The sequence below is a fragment of the Musa acuminata genome, chromosome BXJ2-1, assembly GCF_036884655.1.
Source record: "Musa acuminata AAA Group cultivar baxijiao chromosome BXJ2-1, Cavendish_Baxijiao_AAA, whole genome shotgun sequence".
NCBI lineage: Eukaryota > Viridiplantae > Streptophyta > Magnoliopsida > Zingiberales > Musaceae > Musa > Musa acuminata.
This window is the reverse complement of record NC_088338.1, coordinates 19,474,290-19,486,918: the sequence shown is the minus strand read 5'-3', so window position 1 is coordinate 19,486,918 and position 12,629 is coordinate 19,474,290.

Here is a 12,629-nt window from a genome sequence, read left to right as displayed (position 1 = left end):
CTCCTACTCAAGACTCCTAATCAATTAGGACTCCTACTCAAAACTCATAATAGGACTCATACTCAAGACTCCAACTCCTAATGCTTATCTAAGAAGCAACATCCAAACTAATTCTATTCTCAGTCGGCCTCTTTCTCTCTTTAATAAGGGTCAGCTAGGTTAGTTTTATATAAATATCCCTGTCAATAAAACTTAATTAGGACTCTCCTAGTTAGAGTCCTAACAAATTGGTTATCTGCTTGTACTGCTTGAATTCACATGGTGGCTTGATGTTATCATAAGCTAGGATCTCACCTTCAGGTTGAGTTGATTGGATGGTTTATGGTGATTGTCATATGTCATAGAAACATTCATCTGGAGCTGTCGATTTGTGTTAAGAGTCCCATTGGCAATTTTGCCTATCATGATATCTCTTTAAAAGACTTCTTTCGTGAAATGATGTGAGGGTTGGTTATCCTCGGTTCCCATGGAAGACTGAAAGGTTTTTCCTCTCTATTTCAGCCTCCATAGCACACTAAAATAGTTATCATATCTGAAATACTTGCATATTATACTACTGTATCATATGTCATCATTCCCATTCTTTAGATTGCTATTTGTTAGAGTAAATTTTAAAATTTGAAACTAGAAGCTGTTTAGGATCTAAGCAAAATTCTTCTTCAAACTAGTCTAAGGTAGAACTCATCAAGTCAAACCTTCAAACACCATAAAAATTACATCAAATTTTATTTTTTATAATATCCCTTAGATATTAAGTTAAGTATTTAGTCAGAAAAGTTTAACTAATATTGTGTGTTAGATATTCTTGTGTAGCTTTTTTTATAGTTGTTGTATTGGGGGGCTGTTCCATAACAGGTATGGTAATAGAAACATAAGAATTTATTATAATTGTGCTTCACTGTTGTTGAGTTGTTATATTCATCTATTATACTAGTTAAAATCACTATCAACTAGTGTTGGACTATTATGTTAATTCTGTTGAATCTCAGATTTTAATGACGAAATTAATTGATAAAGTTATGATTTAATGTGTGTTTGAGTGATGTAGAACTAACTTCGATCATGGAAAGATAAATCGATTAAAGTAGGAGAATTAAACATAGGGTCGGAGTGGAATATATCAGAAGATTGGACATCGAATTGGAGGATTGGTCGAAGTGCCGACAGAAGGACTTCATGCCATAAGTTCGGGCTTCGGGCTAGAAGAATCGGATATTGTACCAAGATCGGATGTTCCGGGAGTTAACATGCCGAAGGATTGGATAATACGTCGAAGGATCGGATAATACGTTGAAGGTTCGGACGAAGTGCCTGATAAACCAATGACATACCAGACAATATAGGATTCGTGTTTGTAATCATTTGTTTAGATTTAAGTAATTTAGGGGGCTAATTGAGTTAGCTTTTGGTGTAATCATGTTAACTCCGACGAACGTCCAGACTTCCATCGAACTCTCGAACTCCCAATGAGATCTCGATCTTGACTCCGGCACAACACCTGCTTTAAGTCTTACTGCCATCGTAGTTAATCCTATACACTTTTCTCAACATATAGATTAGATTAAACAAATTTCAATTGACTTCATCATCAAAATTCGAGATTCAACAATCTCTCCCTTTTTGATGATGACAATCAATTGATGATGAAGTTAACCTTAACTCCCTCTATCTATATGCCATATTTGAGAAAAGACATTCTTGAATTTAAGGCCTTTGAATTCAAGAGACATATTGATAAGTTAAGTTCATTTAAACTTATCAATACACACATCATGATTCCTATCATGATCTAACATTCTCAAAATGATGTCAAGGCATGACATCCATTTTCAAGTATGATATTTCAAATATGAAAGATGACAAAGATATCAATTCATCATTCTATGGCAAGATATCAATTGTAAAATTATAAGTTAAGCTCTAGATATCTTATCATAACGAAGAAAATTTTATCAACAATCATAGATGTGTTTATGTATGGTTTTTTAATAATGCAAGCATTAGATTCAAATCTAACAATATATCCTTTATCACATAATTGACTAATACTCAAAAGGTTATGCTTTTAACCATCAACTAACAATACATCTTCAATAAGAAGGTTGGATTTGTTACCTATGGTTCCTTTGCCAATGATTTTACCCTTGTTGTTGTCTCCGAAGATGACATATCCTTCGTCTAGGCTAGTAAGCTTAGAGAAATGAGATGGATCTCCGGTCATATGTCTTGAGCATCCACTATCAAGGTACCATCTTTTGCTCATAGCTTGTGATGGTATATTTTTCTACAAAAAGAGATGATATTTAGGTACCCATTTGATCTTCGGTGCCTCAAAAATTAATCTACATAACTTATCATATTGCATTGAGTCATTTAAGGTTCTTTTAGGAACCTAAATCAATTTATGTGGACTATATTTCTTGAATGGACATTTGTACGCAACATGTCCAGGTTTGCAACAAAAGTTGCATTTGGTGTGAGGTGATACATACAAGGTAGGGCCTTTAATAAAGGTGGTTGAAATTTGATGAGAGCTACTCACAAACCCGATTCCGCCTTTCCTATGAACGTGACTCTTGTTGGCAAGGATCATGTTCAAGGACTTGCTACCAACCTCAAATTTCTTCAAGGTATCTTTGAGTAGCAAGTTTTCCTTTTGAAGTATTTCTAAATCATGGCATTTTGTGCAGGGAGCTAAGCTATTTTCATGCTCAATCTTTACTCTATCAAAATTGCTAATAAGAGAAGCATATTCCTTTTTTAAAGAATTGTACGTTTTACTCAAAATTCTACATTCATCAAATAATTCATGAAAAGTACTTGAAAAATCATCAAAAGTTAAATTTGCATCTAATGAACTGGTTACCTCATCTCCAATAGCCATTAGCGAATAGTGAGCAACTTGTTCGGTGTTGGTTGGCTCTTCTTCTTCAGAAGCACTTGAGTCATCCCTGTAGCTTTGAGCACCTTCTTCTTTGGTTGCCTCCATTTTGCTTGGGGACATTCACTCTTAAAGTGTCCCAGCTTTTTGCATTCATAGCATATCATTTGTTCTTTTTTTAGTTCAAATTTATTTTTAGTATCATTTTTGAATATATTTTTTTATAAAATTTTTAAATTTTCTTGTTAATAGTGCCAAGTCTTCATCAAAGTCCTCATCACTTGAGTTTTCTTTCAAGTGGTCTTCTTATGTTCTTAGTGCTATATCCTTCCTGTTCTTTCGAAGGGTGTCCTCAAGCTCTTCATGAGCTTTACATGTCATTTCATAGGTCATTAGTGACCCAATTAGTTCTTCAAGAGGAAAATTATTTAGATCTTTGGCTTCTTGAATGACCGTTACTTTAGAGTCCCAATTTTTTGGTAGGGATCTTAAAATCTTATTAACAAGTTCAAAATCCAAGAAATTTTTACCAAGTCCTTTTAGAACATTGATGACATCCATAAATTGGGTGTACATGTCTCCAATAGTCTCACTCGGTTTCATTCGAAACAACTCATAAGAATGCACTAAAAGATTAAATTTTGATTCCTTCACTCTACTAGTGCCTTCATGAGTCACTTCGAGTATGTGCCAAATGTCAAAAGCCATTTCACAAATCGATACTCGATTAAACTCGTTTTTATCTAATGCACAAAATAAGGCATTCATAGCCTTTATATTTAAAGTAAAAGTCTTCTTCTCCAACTCATTCCAATCGTTCATTGGAAGAGAAGACTTTTGAAAACCGTTTTCGACAACGTTTCAAAGCTCAAAATCCATTGAAATTAGGAAGATCCTCATTCTAGTCTTCCAATATGTGTAATCCATCCCATTGAACATGGGCGGATGTGTAATTGAATGACCCTCTAGGTTGCTGGCAAATGCAATCTCTCTTGGGTTTAAAACTAAATGAGAGTGAACCTTGCTCTGATACCAATTGTTAGGATCAAGAGCGGCACTAAGAGGGGGGGGGTGAATTAGTGCAGTGGAAAACTTTTATTATTTAAAAAGAAACTTGTTTCGATTAAAACCGATTCTGATGAGAATGGTTTCGATTCAATCTGTTTCGCAAGAGAACACTAAGGTGATTTGTCGTAATATAAATTGCACAAATAAAAAGCATTGGTATCATAAAGTCTTCGTATGATTAAAGCCGATCTTGGAAGGTGTTTACTTGAAAGCGTATGTGAACGTAGTTAAAGCACAGTAAGGAGGAGAGGCAATTTGCTATAAGAGAAAGTTGCTCAAAGTAAATGCAAACCGAGTTTTAGAGTAGTTCGGTCAATGTGACCTATATATACTTTCGGATTCCTCGTCGACATCTACTAAAGGCCTTCCTTCAATAGGTGAAGACCGAATACCTCTTTACAGTACTTTCTCCTTTTCTTGAGTTTAGAAGATGAACCCTTACAAGTCTCACTCCTCTTTCTTGGATGGTTACAAGGCTAAGAGATTAAGGAGGAGAACTCTAACTTTTACAACACTTTAAGGCTCAAGAACTCAAGATTATGCTAATAGGTTTCGTGCCCTTTCATGCATAAAAGGGTAGGGTTTTTATAGGCCCTAATGGCTTCAAAAATAGAGCCAAAAAGTGTCTAATCCTGGATTTTCGGGGTCTTGGCGGTACCATGTACTACTGCCTAACACCTGACACTGGGTGGTACCACCGCTTGACAGAGCTCGGAGATCGAGCTCTGGCAGTACCACTGCCTGATAGGGGTGGTAACATCGCTAGCAGCAATAACTGCTGGTGGTACCAGAGCCCAAAAATACTAGGGGGCACTACTTTCCAGGCGGTGCCACCGCCGGCCAAGAATTCAGGGGATGATTGGGCTATTCAATTCGGCCCAAATCAACCCTGTTAAGGGCCCAGTTGGCCCCTAATTAAGTTAGTGGGATTACCTCCCAACCTAACTTAATTTAAGTTCTAACTACGATAATTAAGATATTATCACAGCTCTTCTTGTTTCGGTGCGTCAATTGCTCTTTTGGCGAGCTTCTGCCGTACTTCCGGCGAACATCCGACGAACTCTCGGCAATGCTCTAGCGGACTCCCGACAAGCTCTTGGACTTTGCGACGATCTTCTTGGCAAGTTTTGATGAGCTTATATGGCAAGCTCCTAGACTTCTCGGTTAATTCCCGTAGAACTTCCGATGAACGTCCGGACTTCCGTCGAACTCTCGAACCCCCATTGAGATCTCGATCTTGACTCCGGCACAACACCTACTTTATGTATTATTGCCATCGTAGTTAATCTTGCACACTTTTCTCAATATATAGATTAGATCAAACAAATTATAACTGACTTCATCATCAAAATCCAAGATTCGATAATGATCACTTGCAAGAATGGTGATTTGATTAAGTGTGTAATAGATTTGATTTATGTTTGATACACTTGATCCTTTTCATTGTTAAAGTTGAAGCATGATTTAATGAAACTCATTTATTATTTTTAATTTGACTTGGTTCAAATCCTTTCATGAATTTGGGTCTTCATGGATTCTTTCCTTACCCTTCTTCCTTTTTTTGTTCTTATGACAAAGGAAGAAGAGACTTGCATAACTAAAGAAGAACCAAAAAGCTCTTGAGTAAAATTATTAGCTTATTCAAAGAGAAATTATCATGCAAAGTTTTTCTTACCTTCATTTATTGCTTGAATTTTTACTACACTTACATTATTGAATTATTCTCCTTTTTTGTTGATGACAAAGAGGGAGAAATGTGACAAATTGTTGACAAAAATTGGTATATCTTAGATAAATGCATAATTGATGACAAAAATTACCATGACTTAGATAAATGCATAAAATGCATTTTATCGTAAATGATTGAAAGTCTTGTGAAGACTTGAAATATAATTAAATATTATTGGTATCGTCAAATACATACTTGAAAAATATCAAAATGTTTGCTTGAAACGTATCGGAATATGGCATGATTACTTGCAAATGTTTGATTCCTAGTATCATACTTGATTTCATATTAATTTGATAAATGTCTATCATAACGATAAGGTATCATGAGCTTAATTGCTATTTACAATTGATATCTTGAATTGTTATCTTTTACATGAATTGTCATCTTGCTAAATTTTATATTCGAAATTCGTAAATGATGATTGATTATCATTGGACTTAAAAATGGTTGTCATGCCTTGACATCATTTTGACAAATATATGGCATCATATTTAGAATTGGTAAATTATGATAAGTATCCTGATGTGCATGTTGATAAGTTTAAATAAAAATAACTTATCGGTTTGATGTTTGAATTCAAAGGCCTTGAATTCAAGAATGTCTTTTCTCAAGTATGACATATAGATAGGGGGAGTTATGGTTAACTCCGTCATCAATTGATTGTCATTATCAAAAAGGGGGAGATTGTTAAATCTCATATTTTGATGATGAAATCAATTGGTAAATTGTTTGATCTAATCTATGTGTTGAGAAAAGTGTGTAGGATCAACTATGATAGTGGTAAGATATAAAGTAAATGATGTGCTGGAGTTAAGATCGAGATTTCATTGGGAGTTCAAGAGTTCGTCGGAAGTTTGGATATTCGTCGGAAGTTCTACTGGAACTAATCGAGAAGTCTAGGAGCTCACCAAAGAAGCTCGTTGGAACTTGCCAAGAAGATCGTCGTGAAGTCCAAGAGCTTACCAGAAGTCCGTCGGAACATTACCGAGAGATCGTCAGAAGTTCGCCAGAAGATCGCCGAAAGAATAATTGATATACTAGAACAAGAATGCTTTATTAAATGTCTTAATTATCATAGTTAGATCGTAAATTGAGTTAGGATTGGGAGGTAATCCCACTAACTCAATTTAGGGCTAACTAGGCCCTCAATAGGGTTGAATTGGGCCGGATTGAACAGCCCATTCAGTACCTGAAGTCATGGCCGGCGGTGGCATCGTCAGGAACTCGGTCTCCCAAGAGTTTTGCGCGGTGGTACCGCCCAGACTGGGTGGTGGTGCCACCAACAATTAATGCTATCAGGCGGTGGTTCCATTAGAGCTCAGTCTTCGAGCTCTGTCAACTGGTTGTACCACCTAGTGTTAGTCTGCAGGCAGTAGTACCACCTAGTGTTAGTCTGCAGGCAGTAGTACCACCCAATAATGGTGGTAGTACCGCCAGTACCCCGAAATCCGGGGATGTGATACTTTTTGGCTCCAATTTAGAAGCCATTGGGGCCTATAAATACCCCACCCTTTTCTGTATGAAAGGGAACGAAAGTGTTAACATAATCTTGAATTCTTGGGGTGTTAAAAGTATTATAAAAGTACAAGAGTCCTCCTCATCCCTTTCTAAGTGTTCAAATCATTCAAGAGAGGTGTGAGGCTTGTAAGGGTTATCTCCTAAACCTGTGAAAAGGAGAAAGTAATGTAAAGAGGTGGTTGGTCTTCGCCTATTGAAGGAAGACCATTAGTGGATGCCGATGACCTCGACGGAGGAGAAATCAGAAGTGGATGTAGGTCACACCGACCGAACCACTATAAATTCTAGTTTTCATTCTATTATTGCTATTTACTTACTTTGCATTAGCTTCACTTCCTTCTTACTTGGCTTTCACTACCCTTATGATCAAACATTCCTTCAAGTTATCTTCTGAGATCATTTTTAACGTACAAAGAATTTTAAACCGTAATTTTAATCCACTGCACTAATTCACAAACCCCCCCCCCCCCCCCCCCCCCGTCTTAGTGCCACTCTTGATCCTAACACATGGGACCAGTGGAGTTGGGCACAGTGGTGCACAAAAGGCTAATAGGTTGGGTGCAGTGGCATAGGGTGCTGGTAGGGCTAGGCACAATGGCATATAAAAGGTCAATAGGCTGGGTGTGATGGTATAGGGGGCCTATGCGGTCAAGCACGGTAGCACACAAAGGGTCGGTATGCTAGTTGTGGTGGCACAGAGGACTAGTAAGGCTAGGCATGATGATACACAAAGGGCTAGTGGAGTCGGGTGCAATAGTGCATAAGGGGCAAGTGGAGTCGGGCATGATAGTCCACAAAGGGCCGATCGGCAAGGTGCGATGGCATAGAGATCCACTAGGCTAGGTGCAATGGCACAAAGGGTAAGTAAGGCCTGTTGTATCTCAAATTTTGATGATAAAATTAATTGATAAAGTTATGATCTAATGTGTATTTAAGTGACGTAGGACTAGCATCGATCATGAAGAGATAATTAAAGTAGGAAGAATAAATGTTAGGCTGAAGTGGAACATGTTAGAAGATTGGATTTCGAGCCGAAGGATCAGTCGATGTATCGACAGAAGGCTTCGTGCAATGAGTATGGGCATTAGACCAAGAAGATCGGACATGGTGCCAAGGAGATCGGGTGTTGCAAAAAGGTAACATGCCGATTGGGCAATACGCCAAAGGAGAGGACGATGCACCAAAGGGTTGGACGAAGCACCGAATGAACCAATGACATGTAGGACAATATGTGATTAATGCTTTATAATAATTGTCTAGATTAAAGTAGTTTTAGTTTTAATTGGGTTGGTTTAGAATGTAATTAGGATAACTTAATTAGGGGCTAATTGGGCCTATGCTGAGGCAATTATGGGCCACCAAGATCTTAAGACTTTTATTCACACTTTTTGTACTCTTTCAAGCAGAAAAGAGTGGGGTATTTTAGTAGAACCCTTGTAGATTCTAAGCTTAGGGTTGATCTCTTTAGGGGATCGACCTCCTTGGAACTCTATAGGGATTTCTTCCTCTAAGTTACTACTCAAAGGCTGTAGAAAAGATTCATCTATTGCTTTTCAAAAGAGGAGAAATACATGGCTATTTATAGGGTTTCTAAACCCTAACTCCTAATAGGACTCATACTCAAGACTTCTAGTCCTTTACAATTCTTAATGCTTCTCTAAGAACAACTCATAATAGGACTCATACTCAAAACTCCTATTCCTTTACAACTCCTAATTCTTCGCCAAGAAACAACCTCCTAACCCTAGTCGATCTCTTCACCTCTTTAATAGGGGTCAGCTTAGGTAGGTTTTATATGAATGCCCCTCTCAATTAGGATTCTCCTAGCTAGAGTCCTAATAGACCCACCCTCTTCAAATCAGCCTTGTCCTCGAGGCTGACGATCCATGAATTCTGGGAATTTGATCTTCAAGTCATCATAGTTCTCCCAAGTGACACATTCTGCTAGTAAGTTCACTCATTGTATTAGCACTTTAGTAGTGGGTCATTGTCATTGAGTTATGATCCATCGATCAATAATGGCACTCGACTGGGTCGGGAGTTCTCTTTGGGTAGTTATATTTGGTGGATGGCTTTGGGCTATCTCCAAGCACCTGTTCACCACTTCCGTCTAGCCGTTGGTTTGTGGGTGATACGTCATACTCCTTTTTAATTTAGTGCCCTACATCTGGAATAACTCTGTCCAAAATCTGCTCATGAAAATGTAAGTATAATTTGGCACAAGCACAATGCGTCCCCTATAGTGTAATTCTTTTGAGTCCCAATTGTAATGAGCCATGGGGCTTGGTGCTTCCTCCAATTTTTTTATGATCTTATTGGTCTCCGAATCTTCTTGACATTTCATCTTAATATCCTTAAGGAAGTCGCTGGTTAGAAGTGAAATGACCGAAAATTCAGCTTGCTCGGGTAGCCGCGAAAGCGCATCTACAACATCATTCTCTTTCCCCTTTTTGTAAGTTCTTTCATAATCAAATCCAAGAAGTTTTGTTACCTATTTTTGCTACTCAGGGGATGATATCTTTTGCTCTAAAAAGTACTTGAGGCTTCTATGGTCAGTTTTAATTTGAAATCATCGACTGATCAAGTAGGGTCTCCACCTCATTGCTGCATGCACAATGGCGAGCATCTCCTTATCATATGTTGACTTATTTTGATGGAAGGGAGATAATGTCTTGCTAGTGTATGTGAGTGGTCGACCATATTACATGAGAATAGCTCCAATTCTGACTCCAGATGCATCGGCCTCAATAATGAAGGGTTGGCTGAAATCTGGTAGTGCTAGCACGAGCGTCGTCGTCATGGCTGCCTTAAGTTTGTCAAAGGCAGCGGAGGCTCTGTCCGACCATTGGAAGACATCTTTTTTTAGTAAGGAAGTAAGTGGTGCACTAATCTTTCTATAGTTTTTCACGAACTTGCGGTAGTAGCCTGTTAAATCTAGAAAGCCATGTAGCAATTTTATGTTCCTCAAGGTCAGCTAGTTCTGCATTGCATCAATTTTAAAGGGGTCCACTGCCACACCTTTCTCTGATATGATATGCCCAAGATATTCCACCTACTGTTAAAGAAAGCAAAAATTTGTAGTGGTTATTGTGTGTTCAAAAGGTGGTTTTTGGTATGTCTTCTTCGCACACTCGTATTTGATGATACCCGGATCAAAGGTCTAGTTTTGTGAAGATTTGTGATCCCTTTCATCTAGTAATTCATCTACCATTGGAATAGGGTGTTTGTCCTTAACGGTTATGCCGTTAAGAGCTCGGTAATTAACACACAATCACTATGTTCCGTCCTTCTTTCGTACGAGGAGCACTGGTGAAGAGTAGGGGCTGCAACTTGGCCGAATAACTCCTATTTTAAGCATCTCTTTTACAATCCTTTCTATTTCATCCTTCTGGAGATGTGGATACTGATATGGCTAAGTATTTGCTAGAGATTTTCCTGGAAGAATCGTTATACAATGATCATGCCGATTGGTAAGAGGTAGGTTATGCGGTTCGTCAAATATATCTGAAAATTCAACAAGCAAAGGAAGTAGATTTGGATATTCAAATTCTGTTGGCTCTCCTTTAGTTTGCTGCTCAAGTTGTACCAAAAATCCACTGCATGCTTTATGCAAAACCTTCTCCATTTGTTGTGTGCAAATTGTCATTACGTCGCCCCCACGTTTCCCGTGCAGTATCACCTGTTTCTCTTTACTGTAAAATTTCATAATTAGTTTCATAAAATTTCAAGAAACATCACCTAATGTTATCAACCATTTAATTCTGACCATGGCCTCATGATCATCAAGAGGGAGGAGGAAGAAATATGCAATTATCTCTTGGTCATGCAGCAATAGTTTCGCTCGCGGGTATCTTTGGTCACACTTTAGGGTTCTGCCGTCGGCGACCTTTACATCGGACTTGCTGCAACCTTCGATGTGGAGTGTCATCCGAGCTACAACCTTACTATTTAAGAAGTTATTAGTGCTGCTCGTGTCGATAAGAACAGTGATCGAGTGTTGTTTGAGAAGGCCTCCAACTTTCATCGTTTGCGGGTTTGAGTAGCTAGCTAGTGCGTGTACCATAACATCGGTCGGTTGTGGCTCTTCTTTCACATCTTCTTCTTCATGTTCAAGGCTCTCTTCTGGATGTTGAATGACCTCTTCTTCTACTAGTTCAATCATAAGAAGTCTCCCTTTACTACAATAATGCTCACGGCTCCATGGCTCGTCGTAGTGCCAACATAACCCTTTCGCATATCACTCCCGAAGCTCTTCTCTTGTCAACCTTTTTGGTGCAGGGGCTCTATCAATAGTAGGGGAGGCTAAGGGCTTCATTATTGCCAGTTAAGGAGCAACTCTAGTCCTCCAAGCTTCATGGTTCAATTGCTCCTCTTGATGTCGTGCGAAAGAGATGACTGCCATAAGCGTGTATGGTTATCGTGCTTTAACTTCTCCCCGGATCTCCAGCTTCAAGCCCTCAATGAAGGTCCCTAATAGCTATTTTTAAGACCAATCATGAGTTTGATTAGATAGCCTTTCAAATCTGGTTTGATACTCCTGAATAGTGGAGGTTTGTCGGATCTTTGCTAGTTGTCCGTCAATGTTCTCGTAATCGGTTGGTCCGAAGCGGATCAGCATTCCTTCTTTGAATTGTTGCCATGAGAGGATTCCATGAGTGTGTTCAAACTAATCAAACCATTGTATGACATCCCCTTCTAGATGTATAGCCGTAATTTTCACCATAGATGTGTTTGCGGTTTTGTGGTACTGAAAATATCGCTCCACGCGAGATCCAACCAATCGGGTCTCCTTCTTCCCATCTAGGGAAGTCCACCCTCATGTGTGGATAATTGGGATCGATCATAGAACCTCCCCTCCCTTGGAAGTTATCTCTTCGGGCTTGGTGCGATTGGGCAAAGCTCTCTCCTTGATGTGATTTCTTCGGGCTTGGGGGTCAGCCCAATCTGAGTTCGGTAAAGAGCATCCGAATCTTATCCTCTATTCGTGCCTCGAAGGCTTCAAATTTAGCATTGATTACCTCCTCAGATGTCATAGTATATGCCTCTAAATCTGTGATGTTAAGATCTCTCTTTTGTTGTTGGATTAAAGGCATGTATAGGTTGAGAGAAGTGATGGTCAAAAGGGTTGGTGGATGTAGGTTGCAGTTTAGGCTTATTTTGTGGCTGTTTTGGGTGCAGTTTGAGGGTGTGGTTTAGTGGAGTTTTAGGGCTGTGGATGAAAGTTTTAGATCTGTGGTAGATGGCAGTAAAGGTTTGATAGAAATCAATAGAAGTTGCTGCAGGTATGTGTTGTCTTGTAAGAGCAGAATTATCGTTGAAGAAACAACGGTTTCTCGATAAAATTTTCACCAAAAACTTGGGAAATTTGAGGAGGGAATTGATAGAAAAATCTCAGTTTATATGACAGCAAGGATGTCTAAGAAAATTTCG